The following is a 15,173-nucleotide window of genomic DNA, read 5'->3' as shown; positions in this document are numbered from 1 at the left end:
GCTTGTTTCCGTTTTTCTTGTATCACACCCAAACATGCCAAGATTGGCAGTCTCAGGATATACATTATGCTGTTGTTTACTGCTGCATTACTAAACCCATCTTGTATTTTTTATTATTATTATTTATAATGCATGAACTTGGAGGCGCTCCCTTTAATATGTTATTTTTAACATGGATCACTTGAATCTTCTTGATCAGCGCCCCTTCGCTCATTGCTGGAAGTCAAATTTGGATTAAATGTCAACATTTGTAATGCAGATGAACATTTTGAGCCGTGAAATAAATGAAATCTCCAGAGTGGAAATCTGAAACAGCTGTAACTTTTACTTTAAACTCCACCATGCTTGTGTATTAAAAGAGACTCCAGTGAGATGTTTCTCGGTCAAACGGCTCCTCTGCTGATGGTAAACATTGCTAACATAGGTTGTGTGTTAATTTATTAATATTAAATAACTAAAGTGACAATTCTTCACAATTTGAAATATTTGGGGGTTATTTAGTATTTTTGGCTGTCTCTCTGTTGATGAGCTGTGTTGGCAGAAACTACAGTCGAAGTGTTTCGAATCAGTCGAATATGTTTGTCTCATCTTTGTAGATTTGTTTTAATTTAGAGACATTGGAGGGTTTTCAGCCTGAACACAAAATCCAGACTTTGGCTAGACCACTTCAAAGCTTCCAAATGTGTTCTTTTTCATTAAAGAAAGATGGTAGACCATGAAGCAGACCCAGACAAACACTCTCCCACCACCATTTTTGATCACTAAGCAAAGGAGCTTTTAAGCTGGACATTGAAGTTTTTTTTTTAAAGGGAAAGTAAGACTGAAATCAAGGGCAGGGCTCCTGGGAATGTCTTTGGCAGGCAGAAGAGAACACGGATACGGTTGGCTAACCTGGCCTTGCTTTGAATGAGACCTTCTGGAAGCAGCTTCTCATCTGGTCTGTTCAACAGCTCCATTCAGAGCCCCATTGGACAAAAGACCCAGTCTTAGGTTCCTAATTTTGTTCTATTAAAAAGGTGAAAAACCTTTTTTTTTTTTTTTTGCTTGCATGACACAGGTGTGGCTTACGACCCTCCTAAAGACTGCATACGCGCTCTCCCAGATGGCAAAATCATTCTTGGGAACAGGAAGCAAAAGAGATCCACATTCACAAAGCAGTCCAGGAGTTACTCTTAACCAGATTCCAGTACATCTGCTCCCAATCCTCAGAGGATGCAACACACTGCGCAGCGCCCCCAAGGGAATCTGTTGACATTTGTTTCTCCATTTCTGACATCACTTCCTACATGGCCAAAACCAACTTACTCGTGTCTTTCTTCATGCAAAGACACGAGGAAAGACACATTCTCAGACCTCTGGATCAACAAAAAGATAAAAATCTTTACTTACTATTATTTTACAGCTTTTTAGTGTTTGCTACTAAGATTAATTCATTTTTGTCTCCTCAGACATGGGGAATTTTTACTGCTTTGTGGTATAATGTAGACTTTTAGGTGATTTGTCTGTTCAAATCTAATTTATCTGCATTTGAACTATGTGGCACAACTGTTTTTATTTATTTATTTATATATATATTTTTTTGGTCTTCAATGTTCTCAATTTTATTCTAGTATAGCCTTTAACATGTCTGAAGTGTATATATATTTATTTATTTTTTCTTTGTAAGTGGAAAAAATATTTTACATTTATTTAGATTCATGATGCTAATTTAAAATAAGGCAAAGATCTAAAAGCTTTTTAACCCCTGTGTTTTCTTTCAGATCAAATTTTGCTCATGTTCTGAGGTTTTGCTGCCCACTTTTTTGTATCTTACTCTTATTGCCTCTTTTTTTTCCAAATTATGCCATATTTCCGTTCATTCAGCTGGAGTGATGCACATGCCACAAAACCCAATAACCTCAATGCTCCTTTCCACTCCACCCCCCACCTTTCCCGCAGTGACAGACAGGGCCTTGATTACATCATAAGCTGCCTGAACCTCCTCTGCTTTAAAGCCTGGGATTTGCTAGCAGGGCCCTTCTGTTGCGGAGCAGAACAGAGAGAGAGAGAAGCATACAGGCCCTAATCTATCAGGCGTCATAGTGTGCATCCCACTCTTCCTCCAGATTAAAGCAGAACAAGATTGTTTTCAGACAGATGACAACATCCTTTATTGCTTATTGTTCTAAACTCTCCCCTGCTATTTTGGATTGGAACCTTAAAAGTGTGATTCCCACAAGACTAAGTGTATGTCTCCTCATAGCCTTTGAGTCATTTTAAGTTTGATATGCAAACTAACTCTGTAGATTAAAGGACTTATTACCATGTTTTCCTGGAAAAGCCTACCTCCCTCTCTTTCAGTCAGCAACACCACCACAAGGTGCATTCAAATCTTTTAGTAGGTGATGCAACAGTTTTGTGTTTTGTAAGTCCATGTTAGAAATAAACCACTTTTTAAGGAGAAAATTCAATAGATAAATTATTGATATCTAGGGGTCATCAGGTTTTTGCAACTGAGAGCTACTTTCTGGATACCGTGTACCACTAGCGGAACAAGTCAGAATCGGGGCGGGGCTAATGACCGGCCCCTTTACACCCAAATAATAAAGCTCATGATAATTTAACTTTACCACATAGACATAACCGCAACAGCGGAGCTTACAAGTTTCACCACCACAGAGAGCAACTATGTCATTCTGAAATCCATCTGACATGAAGTACAACAAACCAAGACAACAGAAACATCAGGCTACCGGTCACTAATGACGAATCAACACAAACTCAAATCAGTTCAGAACCACAAATGGGTTCGGATCATTTTGACACTTTATCAATTTCAACTCAGAGCCTGAAGCAGCTAGCAACTGCTGAAGCTGCGTTTATTGTTGACGCGTTGAACCGAGCGCGTGTACGCATGCGCAGCGTGTAGCAGCACCTCGCGCACTTCTAGATGTTGGTAACTCCGTCACACACGTCTGGGCGGCTCCAATGTAAACCTTAACTATAAACGCCACACTGCTGTCTTGGCTCATAAACGCGCTCAACCCGAAAGTGACAATAACTCAGCCATCAGCCCCTGGCATCACCGCTGTGCTGTACCACCGACAGAGAGAAAAGGGGATGTAAGCTAGGCGGCTGGGCTGATACAAATTACAATCAGTCTACAGTTAACTCACACTTTGTGAATAATGTCAGAGTTGCTACCTGTAACTAGTCCGGCTCCACTGGAAGTTTTGGCGGGTCTGAATCGCTGCCAACGAAAAAGTCCGGTTCATCTCCAAGACGAGGAACAAAATATGCGTCCAGTTTTTGGCTTGTCCTTGCTCTCTTATTTCCATCCTTTTCACGTTGCTGCCCCATGGAACTCCACTCATGTTAACTTAGTCCGTAAAAATGCTATAGCTAGTTTGCCATCTGTTGCCAAGTGACTGATGATGACGTTGGTGAACGGCTGGTGACAAGCTTTACCCAGAATACACTTGGAGACAATAAGGACGATCCACGTGTGAATTTCTATGTCATAAAGTTAAATGTAAATAAAGCCAGTCATGTAGCACAACATTTTATTCAATATTTTACACCCACAATGTCACTAAAATTAGTCGGTGTTGTAAAGTTTTTAGCAACCATGAGTCAGCAATGACTAATATACTGGGGCACCAGTTTATATTATTCTACATACAACATACTCAACAGCTTTCTCCAGCTCTCATCAGACGTGATAAAGACCTGGATCCCTGACATAATATTCTACTTCCCATCCGGCCCCCTCAAGGCCCGGGTCGGGAGCTCTTCTCCCCTTCGGGGGCCCCCTAAAGCGCCTCCCCTGTCATGTACTACAAACAGTAACCAGTTTACTTTAAATTCTAAAATGTAATGATCAATGGAATATCTTTTTTAGGTCAACAGCTCATTGGGCAACTCCTAGGTCTTTAGGGGGAAAACCTGGTGCCCACAGACACCCTGTTGGTGATGCCTAACCTAGACAGAAAAGCTTTGGTTCTCCATCATGAAAGCAATATATTTAGCAGTGAAAGATCCATCTGAAGAGGGGAGCCACTGCCATTGATCCTTCTTAGCAGTTGGATGAAGCTTCAGCCATGACTTCAGTGGCACAGCACCACAGGGGGCCAGGGCAGGGGGTGCACTGCAGGGTGAGCAGGGTCATTCTTTTTGTCCAGAGTTCTGCAAGCAGATTCTGTAGCCGGGCTTTAATCTCCACTAATCGTTTCTTAATACGTGTGCATCCCAGGCCCTCCACCTCTGCACGCATGCACACATATTCCACAAATATGGATGACATGCTTCTGGCCTACTTGCTCAAACAAGACTTAATTTCTTTAAAAAAAAATTTAAAAATCACTGCTTTGGAACCAGATGAACACATATTTCTAGTTGTCCCTGATCAAATTGCCTGCGAGCTTCCTAAGATTTGACCTTTTGTAAATTTTAGCATGACTGAATAACTGTATGTACTAAGTCTTTACCGTAATTGGAAGTTTTTGCAACCTAAACTAAAAACACCTTAGAGCTCTTGAAATAATATAATGTCTATAAAACTATGTATAAATGTTTATGGACTTTCTCAGATTAAAGAAATGTCTTAGAAGAATTAAGAAAATCATATTGGGTTTATATTGTGATATAGTTTTTTTTACATTTCCCCCCAATCCACCTTTGACTCGTTGAACCCTTCAAGCTCTAATCAAGCTCTTCATGATGACTCCTCTTCCAGAAGCATGCACTGGTAAAAGCAGTGCTTAGACCAGGATTCAGTAAGAAAGATAGAAAGATCTTCTGCAATAGAAGGGTAAAACATCCAAGGGAGCGAATAGTTTTACATACACTGTGCATCAAAGTGCGAGCTAAGGAATAAGGTTGAATTGCAATTGTACAGCATAAGTGGAAAAAGTTTGCTTTTGAGATCGACTGACAGACGGACCTTATTGATCCGTGAACCTCAAGCCAAGATAGCTTAATCACACTACAAAGTGGAAAAAACACGCTTGGAGATCCTGTCTTTCAAACCACATCTCCATAAGACGGAAAATGTTCAACGATCTGTGGAAAGGCAATGAAAATAATGGGATAAAATGCAGACATGCTTGCTGATGAAACATCTTCCGCCTTAAATGCAGCCTAATAGCGGCTGACTCACACCTCCGTCCAACTCCGGTCCAGACACTGCGTAAGGACGATGATAATCTTATTTCACTAATGCTCTGCAGCCTGCATTAGAACACAGGAGAAGCACTGTCTCAGCTCAACTCTACCCACCCAGGAAACTGCGAGTGAGTCAGACTGAGGGAGAAAGGGGCCAGAGAGTTACTGAAGGTGGTGGTTGGGAGGCGGGGTGGTCTGTGGGGATAGAGGGTGCACTCAAAAATGCAGTGTAACCTGATCTGTTCGGCCCATCTGGAGAAGGCCTCGCATTGACAGGGGTGATCCCACAATGCACTTTGCTGCAGAGAAGATCGTTAGAGGGAAGCTGACACAATGGACGCAGTCTTTTTAGAAGAATTTATTACGGACTTTTTTTGGGGTGTGCTAAAAAAAGAAAAACAAGTAACTTGAGAGGTGAGTCAGCAGGTGCCAGCACACTGGAACTTACAGACTGGATGGTTTTGGCTAAGGCCTTTTGCCCGCTGAACACAGGTTTTTATTTAGATCATCCCAAATATGTATCTGAACAACCTTCACACTTACCGACTCTCTTAGTGCCTCAACTGTGCAAAAGCGTAAGAGCCTTTTGCTGAAGTCCAGTGATGACATTCTGGTAGATCAAATACACCAGGCCTTTAGGCAAACCGTTGACAATACAAATCATATTAGCTAAAGCTCAAGTGTGGGCCATAAAGCAGGATTAATGCAAAGGCAGATAAAGGGTTTTAAATCCCAACATATCCCCCTGTCACCTACATTAGCAGACCCTGACCCAGATATAGAAAGCTCAGAGTAGAGCAGTTTTATTTTTCTTGATTTGAGCCAAACTGTCAATTCACTGTTAGTGCAGGGTGACATCTGAGGGAGAGTCCCTCGTTCGCAACCATTCGTCGTCAACAAGGCTGCATTGAAAGAGGAGGGTAAGACGACACCGCAAGGATTGGCAATTATGCCACAGGAGCTCAGAGAGGAGTCCTCTGATGGCCGCTGGCTGCAAGCAGGAATGGCTGGACATCTGTGCATAAAGTCCACTGCAGCACATCTCGTATCACTGCGCCATCAACGTCAAAACCTATCAGGAAAAACTGATTGATGGGCAGAGAAATCCATTATTGTTGTTGCGTTATCAGCACAAACTACAAGCAATTTGCTTCATCCATTAAACACATGAATGGTCGGCAAGAACTTACTGCTATTGAAAGCTCAGTTTATCTATTTTTTGTAAGAATACGTTAGGTATTTTAGTGCATTTTTAAAAAAAAAAGTGATAGTGGTAAATTCAATCAAGCTATTATTTTTCAATCAAGCTACTCCTTAAGGGTTCCTTAAAAGTTATCACTTTTGCACATGATGAACAAATTTTATCACTTCTATATGGTAATAAATATTGCTTTAAGTGGTAAAAATGATGACTCACCTCCAGTCATGGAAAATGTGATGGGTCTGCTAGCTAACTGCTGCGCAAAAATGAGCTGACGGCTGAATTAAAACACCCATTCAAAGCTTCTTTCAGTTATCTAGACAAAATTTGACTAGTTATGACTGGAAGTCGATGATAACAATCAAGAGGGAAGATTCTAGTCAATCTTTTGCTAGAAGATGCTAACCAAAGATTGACATCGAATTCCAGAGGAGTCAAAGAAAAGTGTTACTTAGCCTGACAAGCCACCAATAGATCTGCTCATCAAAGTCTTCACAGGGGCTCTCAGTAAAAATTTTGATAATGTCACGCTCCCAAAAGAAATGGGACAGTAAGAGAATCTCACAATAGCGTTAAAAAAAACATTGTTTAATAGTATTCACATTAAAATTAACATAACAAGCAGCTATAAGTTGGCTAGTCAGGCTATTTGCTGAAGCAACCCGAATCTACTTCTGCTGAAATCTGTTAGTCACCCAGTTATTTAAGTCAGGTGTGTGACAGCAAGGAGACACTTAAAACATTCAGAACAGGGGTGATTGAGGAACTTTGTTGGGAATTAATGACCTAAAACAGAGACAACACATTATTGGGTAGAATATTTTGATGAATTAACTTATCATTTTTTACCTGAACATACTGTATACACCCCACTGATAGCAGAGAGGTGGCTTTATTGAAACATATGTACAAGTTTGTTTTTTCTTTGGAGTGTTTAAACACATTTCAGCTCTGACTGCATTCTGTTTAAAAAAACAACCCTTTTATTGACCTTTGACTAAAAACTTCATATCACATAAGTGGAAGATAATGGATGAATGGATGGACTTGAAACTTCAAGGTATGTTTTGTCTTCTACTGTGCATACGATGCAATCAATTTGTATGGCAGACTCCAAAGTGCCCACAAATAAATGCAGTGAATATGAAATTCGCCATGAATTTTCAGAACATTTCTGACACTGTAGTCGTCCTTTTTTACTTACATAACAGCAAAAGATTTGAGGCTTTTGCTTGAGTCCAACCATTACACTTGTACGTGACCTGTCCAGACGTGTAACCCATCGTAGATATGTTCCAGCAGCAGGGTGTGAAAAACGAATGGATGGACGACCTTCGAGACCACATACCAAAAGCCTAAAATGACCTTCACGGAGTTACTGGAGCTCTGAGGCCAGGGTGTGCAGGGGAGGAACAGAGGCTCACCCCACCCTTCATCACCTTCAGCCACTCACTCACTCACTAAAACTGTAAAAATGTTCCTTAGACTTTTATCAGCACAGCACCTGCCAGGTTGTTGTCGCTTTTAGCTGGCGGACGCTCCCAGACAGTAGTTGGCAAGTCTAGAACCACCGGATCTATCTACCTCACCAGTGTGAGTTCTACCATTGCCAAACACCACCTGAGAGCTGCCGGTACTCTCTGAACCCACAGAAGCCAAAAACATGAGGAAAATGAAGACAAACAGTTTGCAAATGGAGCCATAAATGTACATGGGTGGGAAAAAAAAAAAAGTCTGATTTTTTTTGGATTTGGGGAGAGTCCTCGTGGGTGTTAAGCAACCAAACAAATCAAATTGGATGGTGAAAACATTCCAATCCACAGCCGAGCGAATTCGTTGGAAATCTGTCTTGTCCTATATTGGCACTACACATAATTGCTCAAAGTATATATACAGAAGCAAAAATGTGCTAGTGCCAAAATGGGCAAAGAAGAAGAGTGGCTTGGCTGTTGTCACAGAGACACATAGATGAAAAGATGAACAACATGTCGCAATACAGCCCGTGCACCAGAAAGTTACATCATTTTCCACATCCCACCCACGAACGATAGAAGAGCACAGCAGCAGAAAGTAAGCTGAGAAGCAAGTGGTTCTTTCTCTGCTCTGTTTATGGCCCTATGGTAATTCACTGATAGCGAGCTCTCACAGTGAATTCTACCAGTGCCATACACAGAACAGGAGTCGTTATCAGTACCCAAAACATCTATGGATCGGCCAGTTAGTGAGTCTGGGCAAAGGACAGTCAGACCAGCAGAGCAAAGCTACGCATCACAGTCCACCACAGACAGGCCTCCAGTGAGCGGAGGAGAAACAGCAACCCAGAGAGCTAAAGTGCCAGGAAATAAGTTATGTGACGAAGGTGGAGGGGAAACGCAGTGGTTGTAGCAGTGACGTAGCTTTAACTCGGATGTGCTGCAGTGCGGTGGACTGACCCAGACATTGAGTAACAGGTCAAAGACTACTGTGTCTGGACTAAATATAAGTTCAGCCAATCCTGAGGACGCGCAAACACCCTCGACTAGCCGTTTACAGCTAATCACCTGCGTTGCCATCTTTAGATTCCGAGGAAATTGGGGGTTATAATTAACTATTCTTAAAACAAATGTAAACAAGGCACATCAAGGCACAATTATTGTGCAATGTAACCACAAGAAACTCAAATTTAGAGTTGTACCTATTGGACTTCATTGGTGAGACCTTCTTTAATGTTTGAGACAGAAAAATGTGTGGCAGGTGCGTTAATGGGGAAAGTAGCCACATTTATGCGTATTTTCAGAGTATTTATCCAATTTTTATTAACCTAAAAAAAGGCAACAAAGTACCTGCGCTTGGTTGACCGGTTATTGCAAATACATTTGTAAATTTTAAATTTTTTGATGTTTGACCAGAGGATCTGATTTCTGGCTGGCTGAATGGTGAATCTCTACTAAAATCTAACCAGTGCACCATAAAGGAAAATAAAAGGCTGATCTTGCAAAATTAAATTTTTTATTTTTTTTTCCCACCAGGGGGTCTTTTTGTGGGCTCTAGTGTCCCTTATTCAACAGTGGGCTGACAGGAAGGGGGGAGGGAGAGGGGGGAAGACATGTGGCAAATGTCGTCGGGTCCGGGAATCGAACCCGCGACGGCCGCGTCGAGGGCTGGGGGCCTCCAGGCGTGGGGCTCGCTACCCTCTACGCCACCGGAGCACGCCCCAAAATGAAAAATATTTTGACAGGTACAAACGTAAACAAATGATCATTTCATTAAAACTACGAGGCCCAGCAAACATATATCAAATGCAGCTGTGAAAACATTAAAAATCAGAGCAAATAGAGTACTACAAAAGTATATATGCACACAGCCATGTTAGACATAAGGTTTAGCCCAGAAGATAATCTCTTAACATCCTGACCACATCCACAGCATGTCCAGAGATAGTCACTTTTAACATGACCTCTGTAGATTGGGGTCGTTTCACTTTCCAGCCATGCTCTTCCCGGTATGACTTTGTAAGAGATTAAAGGATATCTCTACAAATTTTGGGAGAAAATTAACACCAGTTTTAAACTCAGCTGTGAAGATTAGCTTGTCAATTAACTGGCATACACAAGTTAGCTCCCTCGTCATCTCAAATGAACCCACAAAACATATTAAAGCAAATATCTTACAAGAACAAGAACCAAGCAAATTTGGTGATGGAAAATGCGATTCGTAAAGCTTCTCGTCAACGTCAAGGCCAAAAATCAGGAATGAATCCATCCAGGACGCAACAACGACCTAACAAATGACTGACCTTGACTCTGTTGTGTACAGCATCCCTCTGCTACAGATAATCAGAGAGGAACGAGCTTTCTCAGTCCTCTGCCCCCGTCCTGCCATGCCAGGCCTGTGCAGAAGACGCCCCACCCTTAGTTCGGCCATTAGCTTCCCTGAACTGTGGGGCCCTGCAGTGCAACGGAGCTTCCATTGATTCTCAGCGATCAAACCATGTACTAAGTGATTCCTCAGACGCCCAAATGGCTTCCTGAGCAAGACTCTCAATACCATTTCCTGGAGAAATCAATACCACTAAAAAGCCAAGTCGGGGAAAAATAAATAAATAAAACAGAAGAAACACTGTCTCCTTTTTCTTACTCATTCTAGGATGATATTTTTTTTCTAGTCATGCTTCTTTTTTTTTTTAACTGGATAACTTTAAAACTCAAGAATGTAAAGTAGAGAAAATGCAATGTTATTTCTGACAGAAAATTGCAGCTTTTTATTTTTAAATTCCCTCAATGAGAAAAAATGCCTGGACTTTAAAATGTAAATCATTATCGAGGCCAGCAGATAAATAACACATCAAAAAGCAAAACCACTTTGGTAGCCTGAGGTGTTTTTAAGTATTTGACAGGCTTGCATTTTCAACTTGATAATTTTTTAAATACAAATAAGAACTGAAATGTAATTGGGAATTTCATGCAAGACATTGTTCGTTTCCTCTCATTGTAAGGCTGTAATAATTATAAGAGAAAGCCCTTTCAAAACATATTCAGTCCAACTAACTAAGCCGAAAAAAAAAAAAATCAGCTTTGTTAAATCATGAAAAAAAATAAGTCATGACTTGTGTGAAATATTCGAAGGCTGTTACAATTATAATTCGACATTATGTGCAACACATTATGTCCTTTTGTCTGCTGGCCTTAAATCAACAACATGAGAGCTGCAACCCCCCCGCAGTTAATCGCATTTGTCCCAGTAGGAACCTGCAAGTCCTCAACTCCACGGTTATTTCAGGAGGATTTAGCGCTTCTCCAAGCCCTGCAGTGAGATCTCAACTCGCCATCAGCTATGCAACAGACTCGAAAACAAGAACAATTGAAAACTTGGACCGTTTTGTCACAAAACGAGTTGACGTTGCTGCTTACATTTTCAAACATAATGACGATGTTTTTTATGGTTTATATTTTTGACAACATTCCAATAATAATAATAATAATTTTTTTTTTTAAATGAGAATAAACTGTGAAGAGCTTAAAATTTTACAGTCACAAAATAAATCCTGGACGTGTATTCTCCATTTAAACGCAGGTGCAACATGATGAAGACAGCCAAGCAGCAGCCTTGAGAGCCCACAAAAGTACTGTACGGTTCTGGAAGAAATGGGATGGAGAACCGCATTTTTGAATGCTCTGCTTGACTCGACCACGACTTTTTTTATTATTATTATTTCAAAAATAGCCCCATCTCTTATTGGGTCTGCAATCAATTAAATATATTGCTGTAGATTTAGTTGTATTTTTTTTAAAGCTATTTAAAGCCACATACAATATATTTTTATTTTATTTTTTTTAGGTTAATCACTCAAAAGCTTTTTCTAAATAAGTTGAAGCTCTATAAAAAAAAAAGCCTCGATTTCACATTTATCCGTTGCTAGAGTATAAATTCGCGTCATACCTTTAAATCTCTTGCAGCTGATCGGCACATCTCACGCACTAAAGTCGCTCATTTTCATCGCAAACCTATCATTACGCCTCAAAGCTTTTTGCTCCGGGTTTCAAGCCGAGTTGGTGCTTGCCGATGGTGACACAAGCCTCCGCTCCGCGCCGCAGCTCTGCAGGATCACAATGAGACAAAAGAAATCCCAACGCAGTCCTGAACTTCCTGAGTATCAAATGTCAAATTCAGCCCTCTGGACTCCTTTCCTCCTCTCTCACCGCCTCCTCCCCTTTTTTCATTTTTTTTTCTTTACCTGCGCGTCCAGAGCTGCTCTCTCGCGCAGAAAGGAGAAAGGTGCACCTACTTAAAGGCGCAGGCACACACAGGAGTGACTCAAGCTCCAGGTAGAACGTAAACTTGACAAGCGTTTAGATCCCGTCTTCTTCGGTGGTTTTTCGGTCAAAATGGATGCGGATGACCTGGCCTGCACTGAGCGAAAAAAAAAAACAAAACAAACAATAAAAACAAACAAACAAACAGACTTTAAAAACAAAGAATATGAGAATTAGTGCTGTGGGCCCAAGCAGCTTCATTTGAGTCTCCCTCCGCCTGCTGGACTTCAAACAGACTGAGAGGATGAGGACTGGTTTAGTCTCTACGGATTAAACGCTTTTGCAGCAAAATGATTTGGAGCAACCACCCTCCAAACTCAACCCCCCACCTCCACCTGTCCTGGGCAGTATTTTGAACATATATTTAATGGACAGATATTATTTTCAATGATGTATTACAATCCATTTTTATTTAAACCTTTTAGTTGTTTGTGTTGTTGTTGTTTGTTTGTTTGTTTTTTTTTTAAATCTGGACAGGAATATATTCCAACTGTTTCTTCATTTTTTTTTAAACAGACAGTGGGAACCCATCCATTCTGCTGCAGTAGTTTAGTAATTTAGACCTGCGACATGCCGTGCAAGGATTTCAACACAACTTTATTCAAATTGCACAATTAAAAAAACAAAAACAAAAACAAAAACAAAAAAAAAAAACCCAGCAGCACTGAAAGCTTTTATCATAAGAGACAAACCACTAATAGGCTGAAAGCATGGAGAGGCCTATAGACCTGTGCTTTATGCAGTCTGTAGATTACTAGTGCTTTATACCTCCACAACTGTTTTTAAATAATAATAATACCAGTAATAATAATAATAATAATAATAATAATAATAATAATAATAATAATAATAATAATAATAATAATAATATTTTTTATTTGAGAAACACATAGGTCCTATACAGCATCCTTACTTTCATGAATTGGAAGTGGAGATGCAAAGTGGATCGATAGAAAATACACTAAAAAATAAGCAGGGCTGTTCCAGAAAGACAGGAACTTCAATCACAGAAGGTAATACAAGAAAAACATTAGATAGATGTTAAATATTTAAAGCCATATACTTAAACCAAAACACAATTCATCACCGATAAAAGGCTAAGCCTTTCCATCGACAGTCTTAGGAAGACATTTAACAGTATAAATATTGAGAATAGTGTCTGCTTCACTATAGAAATATTTGAAATGGGTCTAGTTCAATAAGTACAGTAGTATGGTGTTGAAAGATTTGACTTCCCATAAATTGGAAGAGATCCATCCTAAAGATCCCTACAAGAGGAACCTGGTTCTGCTGTAAAGTGTAACGCAGCATAATATGATGAGTTCAGTCCATTTTTATTGAGAAAATGTAACATTAATATCATCAGAGAAAGGATATTTGGACATATTTTAAGAAAAAAAAGGGAACGACTTTTCAAATAATAACAATAACGTTTAGCTATAAGCTTTTCGAATACCTGACGATAATTTTAGGAACTTCAATCTCCACTTCAGAGTGTATGCAGAACACATTATGAGTTCATGTCCCCTATTTGTTTGTAAGAAAAAGAAAAAAAGAAAAAGTAAAAGAAAAGAATAATAGAGTGGCACCAGGAACAGATCCCTGAGGAACACCAGTAGATATTTTAAGTGGAGCGTCTGTGTTGTTTTCTACAATAACCATCTGAAGTTCTGTCAGGTAAATAATTTCTACAACAGTCTGTGGTCAATTCATAAGCATAAAACACCCAAGACTTACATGTTTTAGCTAAATTGACAATAATTCTGTTTGTAGTACAAGTTAATGATACAATTTGCACCCGTTTTCAATTAAACACACAGCAATTAATTAGTAAAATAGACGGGTTTTTTTTAAAGACATTATTGAGTTATTTCTGAATTGAAAAACAACTATAAAGCCCAGTTTGCACTGACATGAATTTTCACATAACCAAAGCAATGCTCACATCTGATGGACTGACCACCGCCACCCCCCCAGATCCCCTTGTGCCCACAGGATTAGTTTTAGTCGGCTGCTGCTGCAGTTGAGCCCGCAGTTCTCGCTTCGAGATGCTGCGAGATCAAGTGACCACGTCCAGATGGCTAATGATTATCAAGCATCGCATTTAAAGCTCGCACTCCCCTGCAGATTGCGTAACACTTCCTAGTCCGGGGAACAGCAAAGGGGCGGGAAAAAATACCTTTGCTGCGACACCAAAACTGTGACAACGTATTTCTTTTTCGTTCGTTTTAGCTTTACAAGCCGATTTATAATCATGTCGCCAAACCCTTCAGGTAAAGTTCATACGACCTGGTGATGGAGGGCCAGAGCTGCATCTCTGGGCCTTCACACGGCCTCTGCTCCTCATCCTCCTCAACCTCCTCCTTGGTTTTACGCCGCAGTGCGCTCACATGGTGCGCCCGCTTTGCTTTTGGATGCTTAATATATGCGTCGGAGCGCTGGCCACGCTCCTCTCCGATGGGCAGTGAGAGTCCATTTACCTGCTGTTGATAATCAGATAACCGGGCGCACAAAACCCGTCTAATATTTAGAGGTGATGCAGCTCGGATTCGGTTACACTCCATTCAGAGAGAATAGCGACGGTGAAATCAATCTTTGACCGCCGCCGCTCAGCAGGAGCCCCTTAAAAAAAAAAAAAAAAAAAAAAAAAGCCTTGACGTGGTTTCCACCTGCTGAAACCCGAACCGTGTGAGGGACGGCCGTGTGTAAAGGAGACGAGGAGCTTTCTATAAATATTTAAAAAAGAAAAACCTCATTCGGTTCCTTTTCGTGACAGAACCTGATGAGATCGGATGATGGAGGCAGGAGGGACGCTGGATGAACAATGATGCTACGAGAATTAGTCAGTTGGTTCACTGAAAGGGAATATTTCAGTAACCTGGGAATTGATGAGGCTGATGAGGTAAGGGAGTGACACTCTAAAAAAATAAATAATAATAATTTTTAAAAAAGTTAAAGTGAGCGGCGCACAAACAGTGATGATCACCTGATTGAATAAAAAAGAAGCACCAGATGTATAAATGTAATTCAAATGCATA

Source organism: Gambusia affinis, linkage group LG23 (assembly GCF_019740435.1).
Source record: "Gambusia affinis linkage group LG23, SWU_Gaff_1.0, whole genome shotgun sequence".
NCBI classification, from domain to species: Eukaryota; Metazoa; Chordata; class Actinopteri; order Cyprinodontiformes; family Poeciliidae; genus Gambusia; species Gambusia affinis.
Note: the sequence above shows the minus strand (reverse complement) of the source record.